The 13,236-nt window shown below is 43.8% G+C and overlaps 2 protein-coding genes and 1 pseudogene across 3 annotated transcripts in view; 1 reads left to right on the forward strand and 2 right to left on the reverse strand.

Annotated features, from left to right (window-relative positions):
- Positions 1–12,376, reverse strand: part of LOC309548655 — a 30,631-nt pseudogene extending 18,255 nt beyond the window's left edge. The window contains exons 1-2 of the transcript in view: positions 12,372–12,376; positions 4,882–5,660 (exon numbers count right to left, since the gene is read on the reverse strand). The product of the transcript in view is annotated as an uncharacterized misc_RNA (transcript). The remainder of the gene's footprint in view (positions 1–4,881; positions 5,661–12,371) is intronic.
- LOC309549119 (uncharacterized protein) overlaps positions 1–13,236 on the reverse strand; it is a 2,919,967-nt gene that overhangs the window by 1,203,549 nt on the left and 1,703,182 nt on the right. The window lies entirely within an intron of this gene.
- LOC309549117 (uncharacterized protein) overlaps positions 1–13,236 on the forward strand; it is a 4,285,597-nt gene that overhangs the window by 1,092,888 nt on the left and 3,179,473 nt on the right.

Raw genomic sequence — 13,236 nt, forward strand, 5'->3', positions numbered from 1 at the left:
CCAGATGTGATTAAAACGAATGTATTATAGGCAATTTGTATTAAATAAAAAAATGTATAAATTTATGTATTATAAAAAATATAGCTACAACAAATATATTATTTTATTTATGTGAGTTAAAATAGGTTAAAATCAATGTATTGCAAAAGCATGTACTAGGGAACCAGAGAGAATAAATTCATATACATGCGTATTCAGCTATTATTTATATGAGCATTAATGTCCCACTCAGCCAAAGGGGTGGAAACATTTTAATTCATAAATCCAGAAGGTTTCCCTTCTGGAAATGGTTCTCTTTAAATTACTACCCCTCCAGTGTGGAACATACTTTTCAATTACAATGACTTGTAAATTGGTAGGGTTTCTCTGATGGCATAGATCATAGTGATGCAAAAGGCTATGACCTGAAAACCCTTTACGGATTTTTGTCAGATGTTCACAAATTCTCACACTAGCGGTGCGTATCGTTCTCCCAATATATTGTTGTCCACAATCACATTGGAGCAGGTACACTACACCCCTAGTGTGACACAAAATACAATTTCTGATGGAATATTCTTTTCCTGTAGTAGTGGAAGTGAATTTGTTGGACTTAATGGTCTTAGCTGTCCTGCAAACCTGACAATTCCTACATGGAAAAAAGCCATTCATGTTCAGAAACATTTTCATAGTCAGAGGTTTCTCTATCGGATTAGCAGCAATCCGGTCTTTGAGATTGGGGGCCTTCCTGTAGATCATTTGGGGTTTCTTAGGAAGGACAGGTCCCAAAACTCTATCCCCTTGAAGGTTTCCCCAATGTTTGCGAAAGATATGGTTCATCCAGCCATATTGGTTGGAGAACGTAGTGGAAAAAGCAAACTTGAATTTAGAATAATTCTCTTGGACAGAGAATTTCTCTTTCGGAGTGATTAATTCCGATTGTTTGAGTTTGCTTACCATTTGGATGTCTTTATCAAGAGTCTGTGGATCATAATCTTTTTCCACAAACCACTTTTTAAGACCTGTTGTTTGTAATCCATATGCTCAGTGCAATTTCTACGGATCCTTCTAAATTGCCCCCTGGGGACAGATCTCAACCAGGTAGGATGATGGCAGCTGTCTATTGATATGAACCCGTTTTTGTCGGTGGGCTTAAAATACGTTTTAGTAAAGAAACTGTTCCCTCTTCTTGAAATAATCAAATCCAAGAAGTTGACCGAATGGGGACTAAATTCATAACTAAACCGAATCCCCCAACCGTTACAATCCAAATCATTCATAAATTCCTTCAAAGATTCAGCGCTCCCTTTCCAAATGATGATAGTATCATCAATGTACCTTCTCCATAATATTAAGTCTTTCCTCCTGTTTGAAAATATGTTCTGATCTTCCCAAAGGGACATGAACAAATTTGCAACTATAGAAATTTTTAAAGTGTCGCCTATGGGGATTTTTAAGTAGCAATGTTTGTCGCCATTCCACAAGCGTGCGCAATTTTGAAGCATGACATGTTTGGTATCTATTTAGTTGACTTAACATTATATCTCACATTGTAGAAAAAAATTGGGCTAATTTTACTGTTTTCTTATTTTTTTAAGTAAAAAAAGTGAATTTTTTCCAAAAAAATTGAGTTTGTAAAATTGCTGTGCAAATACGGTGTGATAAAAAATATTGCAACGATCTCCATTTTATTCTCTAGGGTCTCTGCTAAAAAAAAATACATACACATATATATATATATATATAAAATGGTTTGGGGTTAGTAAGTTATTTTCTAGCAAATAAAATATCGATTTTAACTTGTGTCAGAAGAAGGCGCGGTCCAGAAGTGGTTAAACAAACTTTGCATCAATCCCACAACTGCACAATCTCATATAATCACACATTGATAGAATTGGCACATTTAATACCTGAGGAAAGGCCGGAGCTTTAACAAGATGGATTTTGCAGCTTACCATCCCCCGTCTCATGCAGAGACCCACATGGCACTCGCTCTCTGTTATCTTTTAAAGGGAAGAGTGCATAAAATATTTACTTTTGTTGTATTGTGTAAATATTATAAATTGGACTCACCACTCCCGCCGCAGGATTCTGTTTGAAAACATCCAATATGCAGCTGTCCCATCCCCTCTCTTATACAACTTGCTGGCCCCCTAGTGCTCTCCAGCCCCCATCTCCCAGTGCTCTTAACACCACCCAGTGCTCTTAACACCCCCCCTGCTCTTAACACCCCCCCAGTGCTCTTAACATCCCCCCTGCTCTTAAAACATCCCCTAGTGCTCTTAACACCCCCCTGCTCTTAATCCCCCCATCCTCTTAACCCCCCAGTGCTTTTGGCTCCTTAGCCCCCTATCGCTCTTTAGCCCCCCCAGCACTCCTTAGCCCCCCGTGCTCTTTAGCCTCCCAGTGCTCTTTAGCCCCCACAGTGCTCTTTAGCCCCCCCAGTGCTCTTCAGCTCCCCACAATGCTTTTCATCTTCCCCCTATGTTCTCTGGCTCCCCCAGTGCTCTTCACCCACCTGTGCTCCCTGGCTCCCCCCTTAGTGAGTTCCAGTTCCCCCCGTGCTCTCCACCCCCTGCGCCTTCCAACCCCCCTGCAATGCTTTTCAAACCCCTCTTAACCTCTTAATTCTCTCCAGTCCCCCCCCACGCCCTTCAGCTCCTCCAGTGCTCTCTGCTTGCCCTGTGCTCTCCGGCCCCCCTAGTGCTCTTCAATCTTCTATCATGTCTGCAGTCTCTGACCATCTCTTGTATCATGTCATCAGTCTCTGATAATCATTTGGATCATGTCCTCAGTCTCTGACCATCTCTTGGATCATGTCCACAGTCTCGGATCATCTCTTGTATCATGTCCGCAGTCTCTGATCATCTCTTGTATCACGTCCGCAGACTCTGACCATCTCCTGTATAATGTGTGTAGTCTCTTACCATCTCCTTTATCATGTCCACAGTCCATGACCATTTCTGATATCACATCTGCAGTGTCTGATCATCTCCTGTATCATGTCCGCAGTCCATGACCATCTCTTGTATCATGTCTGCAGTCTCTGATCATCTCCTGTATAATGTGTGTAGTCTCTGACCATCTCCTTTATCATGTCTGCAGTCTCTGATCATCTCCTGTATAATGTGTGTAGTCTCTGACCATCTCCTTTATCATGTCCTCAGTCTCTGACCATCTCCTGTATCATGTCCTCAGTCTTTGACCATCTCCTGTATCATGACCTCAGTCTCTGACCATCTCCTGTATGTTGTCTGCAGTCTCTGACCATCTCTTGTATCCCGTCCGTAGTCTCTGACTATCTCCTGTACCATGTCCGCAGTCTCTGACCATCTCCTTTAGCATGTCTCCAACCTCTTACTCAAACTTAAACACATTGATAATAGTATTAGCTATCTGTTTATGCCAAAGGTAGGACTGTGCAGGGGAGGCAGAGTGTGCAAAAGGGGGAACTGTGATTAGAGAGACAGGGGGGCAGACAGCAAAGGGCACTGTGATGGGGGGGGGGGCTGTGAAATGTGTGCAATAAATATTCTTGCAAACATTACAAATTTTTGTGGGTGTTTTTACATTTTAAAGTGGGGGGTGCCAGATATAGGATCCACCCCGGGTGCCAAATGCTCTAGGTACGCCACTGCTGGGAGGTACTTCCTGTGTGGGAGGGGTCATATGGGGGGACATCTTTTCTGATTGGTTGCCAGTGTCCTTCACCTGTAAGTGGTTATATAACCCATATGTTATGATTTATGGCTCTGCGTCCTGTGATGTACGAAAAGATGAGAAGACTCGGCACAGAATATTGTACTAAGAGTTTTTATTGTACAAGATCAGAATAAGCGATTACCACACAGTAATGATATGAATAAAATAAAGCTTAAATCTTTTATAATAGAATTAACAAATGTGTCAAATGCATTAATAATCATACATTGGTTGGACCAATAAAAAGCCGGTTACTTCAATGAATCAAGCTCATGTATTGCCATGATTGTCCATCTGTTGCCCCCTGTACTCTGATGATTGCCCCCTTGTTGCCCCATGTATTGTCATGATTTCCTGTCTGTTGCCTCATGTGGGGAGGGATCGGTAAAGGTAGACAGTTGAGTCATGATTTTACCACCCCCTTAAGCTTAAATGGCAGCCGGATGGGGCGGTACACATGGCACTGCAATTTGCGGCTGCTGCAAATCCTCACACCCCCCGGTCACATTGGGCAATGCTATTCAACTGAATGGGGTTGTGCCGCAACAGCCCCGATGCATACGGTTGCGGCGTACTGGCGTGGGCTTTCCAGGGTTAACCTAAGGGCTCCCAGCTGCCTGCCAACCCCACAGCGGGTCAGAGGGCGATGCGGGTGTAAACCTACCCCGAGTGGACTGTGGTGGTTTAACATTTGTTTATGGACTAAACAGTTCCACCCGTTACAATCCAGCGTCCATTTCCCGTAGTACCAGCAGGGGGCGTACTCTGATGTTTCATTCGATTTCCTTTATTTTTAAACATTTCCCGCACTCTGAACATGAAAACGGAGCCTCTAATATAAGTGTGAATTCTCTGCCATTTGAAACGTACATAAGGGGTGAAACATTTCCCGCACTCTGAACATGAAATAGGACGCTCGCCCGTATTAACTTTCTGGTTTCTAAGAAATAAACCTTTGTTTGGAAAACATTTCCGGCACTCGTAACATTAAAAAGGGCGCTCACCTGTGTGTATTCTCTGATGGCTAAGAAGGTGTACTTTCTGATTAAAACTTTTCCAGCACTCTCAACATGAATAGGGACGCTCACCTGTGTGTATTCTCTGATGCTTAAGAAGGTTTCCTTTAAAAAAAATTCCCGCACTCTGAACATGAATAAGGAAGGTCAACTGTATGAATTCTCTGATGCTTAAGAAGGTTACCTTTAGGAATAAAACATTTCCCGCACTCTGAACATGAATAGGGAAGGTCACCTGTATGTATTCTCTGATGCTTAAGAAGGTTTCCTTTATGAGAAAAACATTTCCCACACTCTGAACATGAATAGGGAAGGTCACTTGTATGTATTCTCTGATGGCTAAGAAGCTTTCTTTTATGATTAAAACATTTCCCGCACTCTGAACATGAATAGGGACGCTCACCTGTGTGTATTTTCTGATGGTTAAGAAGGATTCCTTTATTATTAAACCATTTCCCGCACTCTGAACATGAATAGGGACACTCACCTGTGTGTATTCGCTGATGGCTAAGAAGGTTTCCTTTTTGACTAAAACATTTCCCGCACTCTAAACATGAATAGGGAAGGTCACCTGTGTGTATTCTCTGATGCCTAAGAAGGTGTCCTTTTTGACTAAAACATTTCCCGCACTCTGAACATGAATAGGGAAGGTCACCTGTGTGTATTCTCTGATGCCTAAGAAGGTGTCCTTTTTGACTAAAACATTTCCCGCACTCTGAACATGAAAAAGGACGCTCCCCTGTGTGAATTCTCTGGTGCTCAAGAAGGCTTCCTTTTTGACTAAAACATTTCCCGCACTCTGAACATGAATAGGGACGCTCCCCTGTGTGAATTCTCTGGTGCTCAAGAAGGCTTCCTTTTTGACTAAAACATTTCCCGCACTCTGAACATGACAATTAATTCTCTCCTGTATGGTATAAAGAAGATTCCTTGAGATGATATGGTTTCCCGCACCCGTCGGCACTGTCAGATATTAGAGGACTATGTGAAGTATCAGATTCCAATGATCTCCTCCAATGGTGAGGTCTGTCATGTATATTATGAGGAACGGGATTTACTTCTGGAGAAGATGCCATGTCATTATCTTCTGTAGTCACATCTTCCTCCGATGTCCTTCTATTCCCACCACAGAGTCCGTCTGTCAGAAGACAAGAAAAATTACCAAGAGTTTTCCACACTCATATACACTGCTCAACACTTTATAATCAGAGTATAGCATCAAGTCAGGGAAACTCCTGGGATATTCATCTGGTCAGTCAAGTAGCAGAGGGGGTTGTTACCAACAGGTGCACTAGATGGGCAACAATGAGACGACCTCCAAAATAGGAATGGTTTTACAGGTGGAGGCCACTGACATTTTCCCTACTCATCTTTTCTGAGTGTTTGTCACTAGTTTTGCATTTGGCTGGGGTCAGTGTCACTACTGGTAGGATGAGGCCATACCTGGACCCTATAGAGGTTTCACAGGCAGTCCAACTCCTCCAGGATGGCTCATCAATACGTCCCATTGCCAGAAGGTTTGCTGTGTCTCCCAGCACAGTCTCAGGAGCATGGAGGAGATTCCAGGAGACAGGCAGTTACTCTAGGAGAGCTGGACAGGGCGTAGAAGGTCCTTAACCCATCAGCAGGACCGCTATCTGCTCCTTTGTGCAAGGAGGAACAGGATGAGCGCTGCCAGAGCCCTACAAAATGACCTCCAGCAGGACACTGGTGTGAATGTCTCTGACCAAACAATCAGAAACAGACTTCATGAGGGTGGCCTGAGGGCCCGACGTCCTCTAGTGGGCCCTGTGCTCACTGCCCGGCAATGTGGAGCTCGATTGGCATTTGCCATTGAACCCCAGAATTGGCAGCTCCACCACTGGCACCCTGTGCTTTTCACAGATGAGAGCAGGTTCACCCTGAGGACATGTGACAGACGTGAAAGGGTCTGGAGAAGCCGTGGAGAACATTATGCTGCCTGTAACATCGTTCAGCATGACCGGTTGGGTGGTGGGTCAGTGATGGTCTGGGGCGGGGTCTCCATGGAGGGACGCACAGACCTCTACAGGCTAGACAATGACACCCTGACTGCCATTAGGTATTGGGATGAAATCCTTGGACCCATTGTCAGACCCTATGCTGGTGCAGTGGGTCCTGGGTTCCTCCTTGGGCACAACAATGCCCGGCCTCATGTGGTGAGAGTATGCAGCCAATTCCTGGAGGATGGAGGAATTGATACCATTGAATGGCCCCCACACTCCCCTGACCTGAATCCAATAGAACCCCTCTGGGACATTCTGTTTCAGTCCATCCGATGCCACCAGGTTGCACCTCAGTCTATTCAGGAGCCAGACTTGTATAAAGTACTCGAAATTTCTACTTGAGTAAAAGTACAAGTGCTCGATCAAAAAATTACTTGAGTAGAAGTGGAAGTGCTCGCAGAAAAAGTTACTTAAGTAGAAGTACTAAAGTATTCAACATTTTTTTTACTTAAGTATTGCAAGTAGTTTTTTCAAAAAATTTGCTACTTAAGTACTAAAAGTAAAAAGTACCAGTAGTTTTGAAAAAAAATTTCTACTCAAGTACTGAAAGTAGAAGTACAAGTACTGTGTTATGTAGTTATTAAAGAAATAAGTCAAAAGTTTGAACATCATATTGTTTTTATTATTTCAAATGATTTATTCAAATGATTAACCTGTGTTTGTTAGTAGTTTCTTGATGCACTTTAAGCGCTGTAGCACCATTTATTTGTTTGTTTCATATTTTCTTTTTATTGGAAAGATTTGGTATAGCAGCTTTTATTATACACAGCCTTTATTTTCGTATGCGCTGATTTACAAATGACATTATACACACTTTTTTGAGCTTTATGCAACCTGCCATCTACTGTTCTGGCAGTGGTAATTTTTTTAAAAGTAACGAGTAACTATGCAGCACAAAAAAAAAATACTTGAGTAGAAGTATCGAAATCATCGAAAAAATGTAGTGAAGTAAAAGTAGAAGTAGGAGAAAAAAATTCTACTCTAGGAAAGTACAGATACCGCATTTCGGTACTTAAGTACAGTACTTAAGTAGTTCTACTTCGTTACTATACATCTCTGTCAGGAGCTCAGTGATGCCCTGGTCCAGATCTGGGAGGAAATACCCCAGGACACCATCTGTGGTCTCATTAGGAGCATGCCCAGACGTTGTCAGCCATGCATACAAGCACGTGGGAGCCATACACACTACTGAGGACCATTCTGAGGTCCTGCAATGACATTTCACCAAAATGGACTCACCTGCTGCATCATTTTTTCACTTTGATTTTCGGAGTGTCTTTGAGTTCAGCCCTCTGTAGGGTGATAATTTTCATTTCCATCAAAAAATGCGACATCCTTTCCTTCCTAACATTTACCCAGTCCATACCAGTATAGATCCTAACACATTACCCAGTCCATACCAGTATAGATCCTAACACATTACCCAGTCCATACCAGTATAGATCCTTACACATTACCCAGTCCATACCAGTATAGATCCTTACACATTACCCAGTCCATATCAGTATAGATCCTAACACACTACTCAGTCCATACCAGTATAGATACTAACATATTACCCAGTCTATACCAGTATAGATCCTTTTGCATTACCCAGTCCATACCAGTATATATCCTAACACACTACCCAGTCCATACCAGTATTGATCATAATGCATTACCCAGTCCACACCAGTATAGATCCTAACACATTACCCAGTCCATACCAGTATCTAGGTCCTGAATCTAGGGAAGCAGCTGGCAACATTGAGAAGAATCTCCATACTGAAGGAGAGCTGGGAACGTACCCGTCAGGTGCAGGCAGGGGCCTGCACAGAGGAGGGCAGAGATACAAGGGTGCAGGTATCAGAGAAGAGTAGTTGGGTGACAGTTAGGAAGGGTAGAAGGGAACAAGGCAAGGAGGCCGGTCCTTGGCTGGAGCACCCCAATAAATACGCCCCGTTGTGTAATGTTGGGGAAACCAGTCAGGGACCAGCATTGCTGGAGCAGAGAGATGCCCCTAGCTGCCAGGGGAAGAACTCCTCCAGTGAGGGCGGGAGCAAGGGAAAGGAAAGACAGGTTCTGGTGGTAGGGGACTCATTTATTAGAAGGAAAGAGAGGGCAATATGTGGAAAAGACTGTAGGTGCCGAACTACCAGCTCTTTAGTAAGGATGGGCTGCACCTTAGTGGGGATGGTACAGCTCTTTTGGGTAGAAAGATGGCCACCAAGTTGGAGGGGCTTTTAAACTAGGAGACGGGGGGGGGGGGGCTCAGAAGTAGAGTCAGTCAGGAGGGAGCAAAGGACAGAAGGCAGTTGTAGAGTCAGCAGCGACAGTAGTTCCATAATGTCAATTGGGGGGTCTGTGCAGGAAAACCTAAGACCAATCAGGAATAAACATAACCGCCAATCACAATCAACTTCCACAAAGCTAAGAGGGGAATATGCTAATGCCAGGAGCCTAGCTAATAAAATGGATGAGTTGGAAATGTTAGTACATGAGGAGGACATAGACCTTGTGGGAATAACGGAAACTTGGTTCGACCCCTCACATGACTGGCTGGCCAATATCCAAGGGTATTCAGTGTACCGGAAGGACAGGGTAGGAGAAAGAGTGGGAGGGGTATGTCTCTATGTCAAGAATAATGTAAGGGTGATAGAGAGGAATGATATTATGAAAGGGATGAGTATGGAGTTAGAATCTGTGTGGGTAGAACTCCATAGGGAAGAAGTAAAGGGAAAAGTAATTGTGGGGGTTTGCTATAGGCCACCCAACCAAAGGGAGGAGGTAGAGCTGGAATTTTTAGCACTATTGGGTAAAGTGGCAAAACTGGGATCAGTCATCATATGGGGGGACTTCAATTATCCCGACATTGACTGGGAAGAGGGGACTACACACTCACAGAAGGCCCGTCTATTCATGGAAACCTTACAGGACAACTACATGTCTCAGTTGGTGGATTCTCCTACTAGAGAAAATGCAGTCCTGGATCTATTGATCACTAATGACCCAGACCTAATCTCGGAGGTAGGAGTCCGGGACAACCTGGGCTCTAGCGATCACAGGATGATCACATTTAGTATAAATAACAATATAACAAGGCAAGTGGGGAACATAAGAACCCTAAACTTCAGAAGGGAAAACTTTCCCAAATTGTACTCACTGATGGAAAGGGTAAACTGGGACCAAACCCTGGGATCCCTGACCACAGAGGAAAAATGGGAATGCTTTAGGAACATATTAAACAAATGCATCTTGCAGTGCATTCCTATGGGAAATAAATTTAGAAGAGACAAAGCCAAACCTGGCTGGCTAAACCGTAGCGTTAAAAAACTTATTAGGGGAAAAAAAATTGGCCTTCAAGAAATATAAATCAGAGGGCACAGCATCGGCTTTCCAGCAATACAAGGAGGCAAATAAGAAAAGTAAATACGAAATCAAAATGGCCAAAATCAACTTTGAGAGACAAATAGCAGAGGATAGTAAAAAGAACCCAAAGAAATTCTTTAAATATATCAACAGCAAAAAAGCTAGGGCAGAACATATTGCACACATAATGAACGATGATGGGAGGATGGTTACAGAGGACACTGAAAAAGCAACCGTGCTGAATGCTTTTTTCTCGTCAGTCTTTACACAGGAAAAGGAGGGGTACACTGACCATGACTGTATGGTTAGTAGTAATACACAGGACTTGCCGCTATGGCTAACAGAGGGTGAAATCAGGGAAAGGCTGGATAAAATTAACACAAATAATTTACCAGGCCCGGATGGCGTACATCCGAGAGTACTCAAGGAACTCAGTAAGGTTATATCCAGACCACTGTTCCTGATCTTTGCTGACAGTATTATGACAGGGATGTACCAGGGGATTGGAGGAAAGTTAACGTGATACCGATATTCAAAAAGGGCAGAGGCATGTCCCGGGAAATTATAGGCCTGTCAGTCTGACATCGATAGTATGTAAACTTCTGGAGGGGATGATAAGGGACTATATCGTAGAGTTTGCTAAAGAAAACAACATCATCAGCAGTAATCAGCACGGGTTTACAAATGGGCGTTCTTGTCAAACCAATCTCTTAACTTTCTACGAGGAGGTGAGCTGTGAGCTAGATAGGGGCAGACCAGTGGATGTGGTGTACCTGGATTTCGCTAAGGCGTTTGATACAGTTCCCCACAAGCGCTTAATTTATAAAATAAGGTCTGCAGGCATCGACCACAGGGTTTGCTCTTGGATACGGAACTGGCTAAAAGGGCGTGTCCAAAGGTTGGTAATAAACAGCGCATACTCAGACTGGTCTGATGTAGTAAGCGGGGTCCCCCAAGGCTCAGTCCTCGGACCAACCTTGTTCAATTTATTCATAAACAGCATTGAGGACGGGATCAGTAGTTCGTTATCAGTTTTTGCAGATGACACAAAATTGGGCAGGGCAATAACTGCACAGCATGAAGCAGATATCCTACAGAATGACCTGGACAAAATAATGGAGTGGGCAACGACATGGCAAATGAGGTTTAATGTGGAGAAGTGTAAGGTTTTGCACTTGGGGACTAAAAACATAAAAACACAATACACGTTAGGGGGGGAAATCTTGGGGGAATCAAAAATGGAGAAAGATCTGGGAGTCTTAGTAGAGGATAGACTAGGCAATAGCATGCAATGTCAAGCGGCAGCTGCCAAAGCTGAATATTAGCATGCATAAAGAAAGGGATGTTTTCCAGAGATAAAACTATAATCCTTCCACTTTATATAAAACTCTGGTCCGACCGCATCTGGAGTATTCTGTCCAGTTCTGGTCGCCAGTCCTCAGGAGGGATGTGTTGGAGCTGGAGAGAGTCCAGAGAAGGGCAATTAAACTAATTAGGGGATTGGAGGACCTTAATTATGAAGAGCATCTACAATTGTTTAATTTATTCTCCCTGGAGAAGAGACGCCTAAGAGGGGACATGATAGCAATTTACAAATACCTCAATGGTGATCTCAGCCTAGAAAAAAAGCTATTCAGTTGCAAGGATTGCATGAGGACTCAAGGACATACAATGCGATTAGAGGAGAAACATTTTAACCTCAGGCAACGCGGGGGGTTCTTTACTGTTAGGGCTACAAGATTGTGGAATTCTCTACCACAAGAGGTGGTTTCTGTGGGAAGTTTGGTGGCTTTCAAAACACTCTTGGACATATATCTCAAGGATCAGAACATTCAGGGGTATGAGAGATGATTACGGCCATACACACCTAGAAAGGTTGAAATGGATGGACTATTGTCTTTATTCACCTCAACTGCTATGTAACTATGACCTGCTGTATGATAGTAAATGGCAGTCTCAGTCTGGACCTACGCCAGGTCATGCCTTGATGTGCGGGACACCTACTCACTATCTACCGATATAAAATGTCCAGCTGGTAGAAAATGGGTGTAACAAAAGAGAATCCATATTATGTGTATATATAGCAGAGGGTAGAGGGGAGAGAGCAGAAGTCAGGACTATGTGATGTACAACATAGAGTATATAGTGCAGGGGTCAGAAGTATGTAATGTACAATATAGAGTATATAGTGCAGGGGTCAGGTGTATGTAATGTACAACATAGAGTATATAGTGCAGGGGTCAGGAGTATGTAATGTACAACATAGAGCATACAGTGCAGGGGTCAGGACTATGTAATGTACAACATAGAGTATATAGTGCAGGCTTTTTCTTTCCAGCAGCGAGGAGCAAGATGGCGAGGAAGTTTGTCACCGATGGCATCTTCAAGGCTGAACTGAACGAGTTCCTGACCCGCGAGCTGGCTGAAGATGGCTACTCTGGTGTAGAGGTCCGAGTCACCCCAACCAGGACTGAGATCATCATTCTGGCTACCAGGACCCAGAATGTCCTTGGTGAGAAGGGGCGCCGTATCCCTGAGCTAACTGCCGTAGTCCAGAAGAGGTTTGGATTTCCTGAGGGCAGTGTGGAGCTGTATGCAGAGAAAGTTGCCACAAGGGGTCTGTGTGCCATCGCTCAGGCTGAATCCCTGCGTTACAAGCTCCTGGGAGGACTGGCTGTGAGGAGAGCCTGCTATGGTGTGCTGCGTTTCATCATGGAGAGCGGGGCCAAGGAGAGCTAAGAACAGCCCAGCCAAAAACGAACATGACATAGTAGCCCCTATTTAAGACAAGCTGGAGGCAATGTGATGGTCATATGATCTCCAGACTTCACAGGAGGAAAACTCTAGATCTGAACACAAATAGTAAAATCAAATGAAATTCCCAGAATCCTCCTCACCTCACCATTCAGGTTTCCACTTGATTAAAGCCCTACCTCAGACTGAGGTATAATTTACCCACACAGGACCCCCGCACTACGCAGGGTAAAAGTTTGTTGCAGGCATTCTGACATCATTACATACAACGCAGAACCAACAGACCCACTTTGCTAGTGAGGATGCCAAGGGTCCGCCCACATCCTAAGAGCATCAGAAAAAAAGCCAGATGGAGGGAAATTTAGAGGAGGAGCTGTGAGGTCAGTGTGATGTCATCAGACATATAGACTCCT

This window comes from Pelophylax lessonae (assembly GCF_965119305.1).
Source record: "Pelophylax lessonae genome assembly, chromosome: 3".
NCBI lineage: Eukaryota > Metazoa > Chordata > Amphibia > Anura > Ranidae > Pelophylax > Pelophylax lessonae.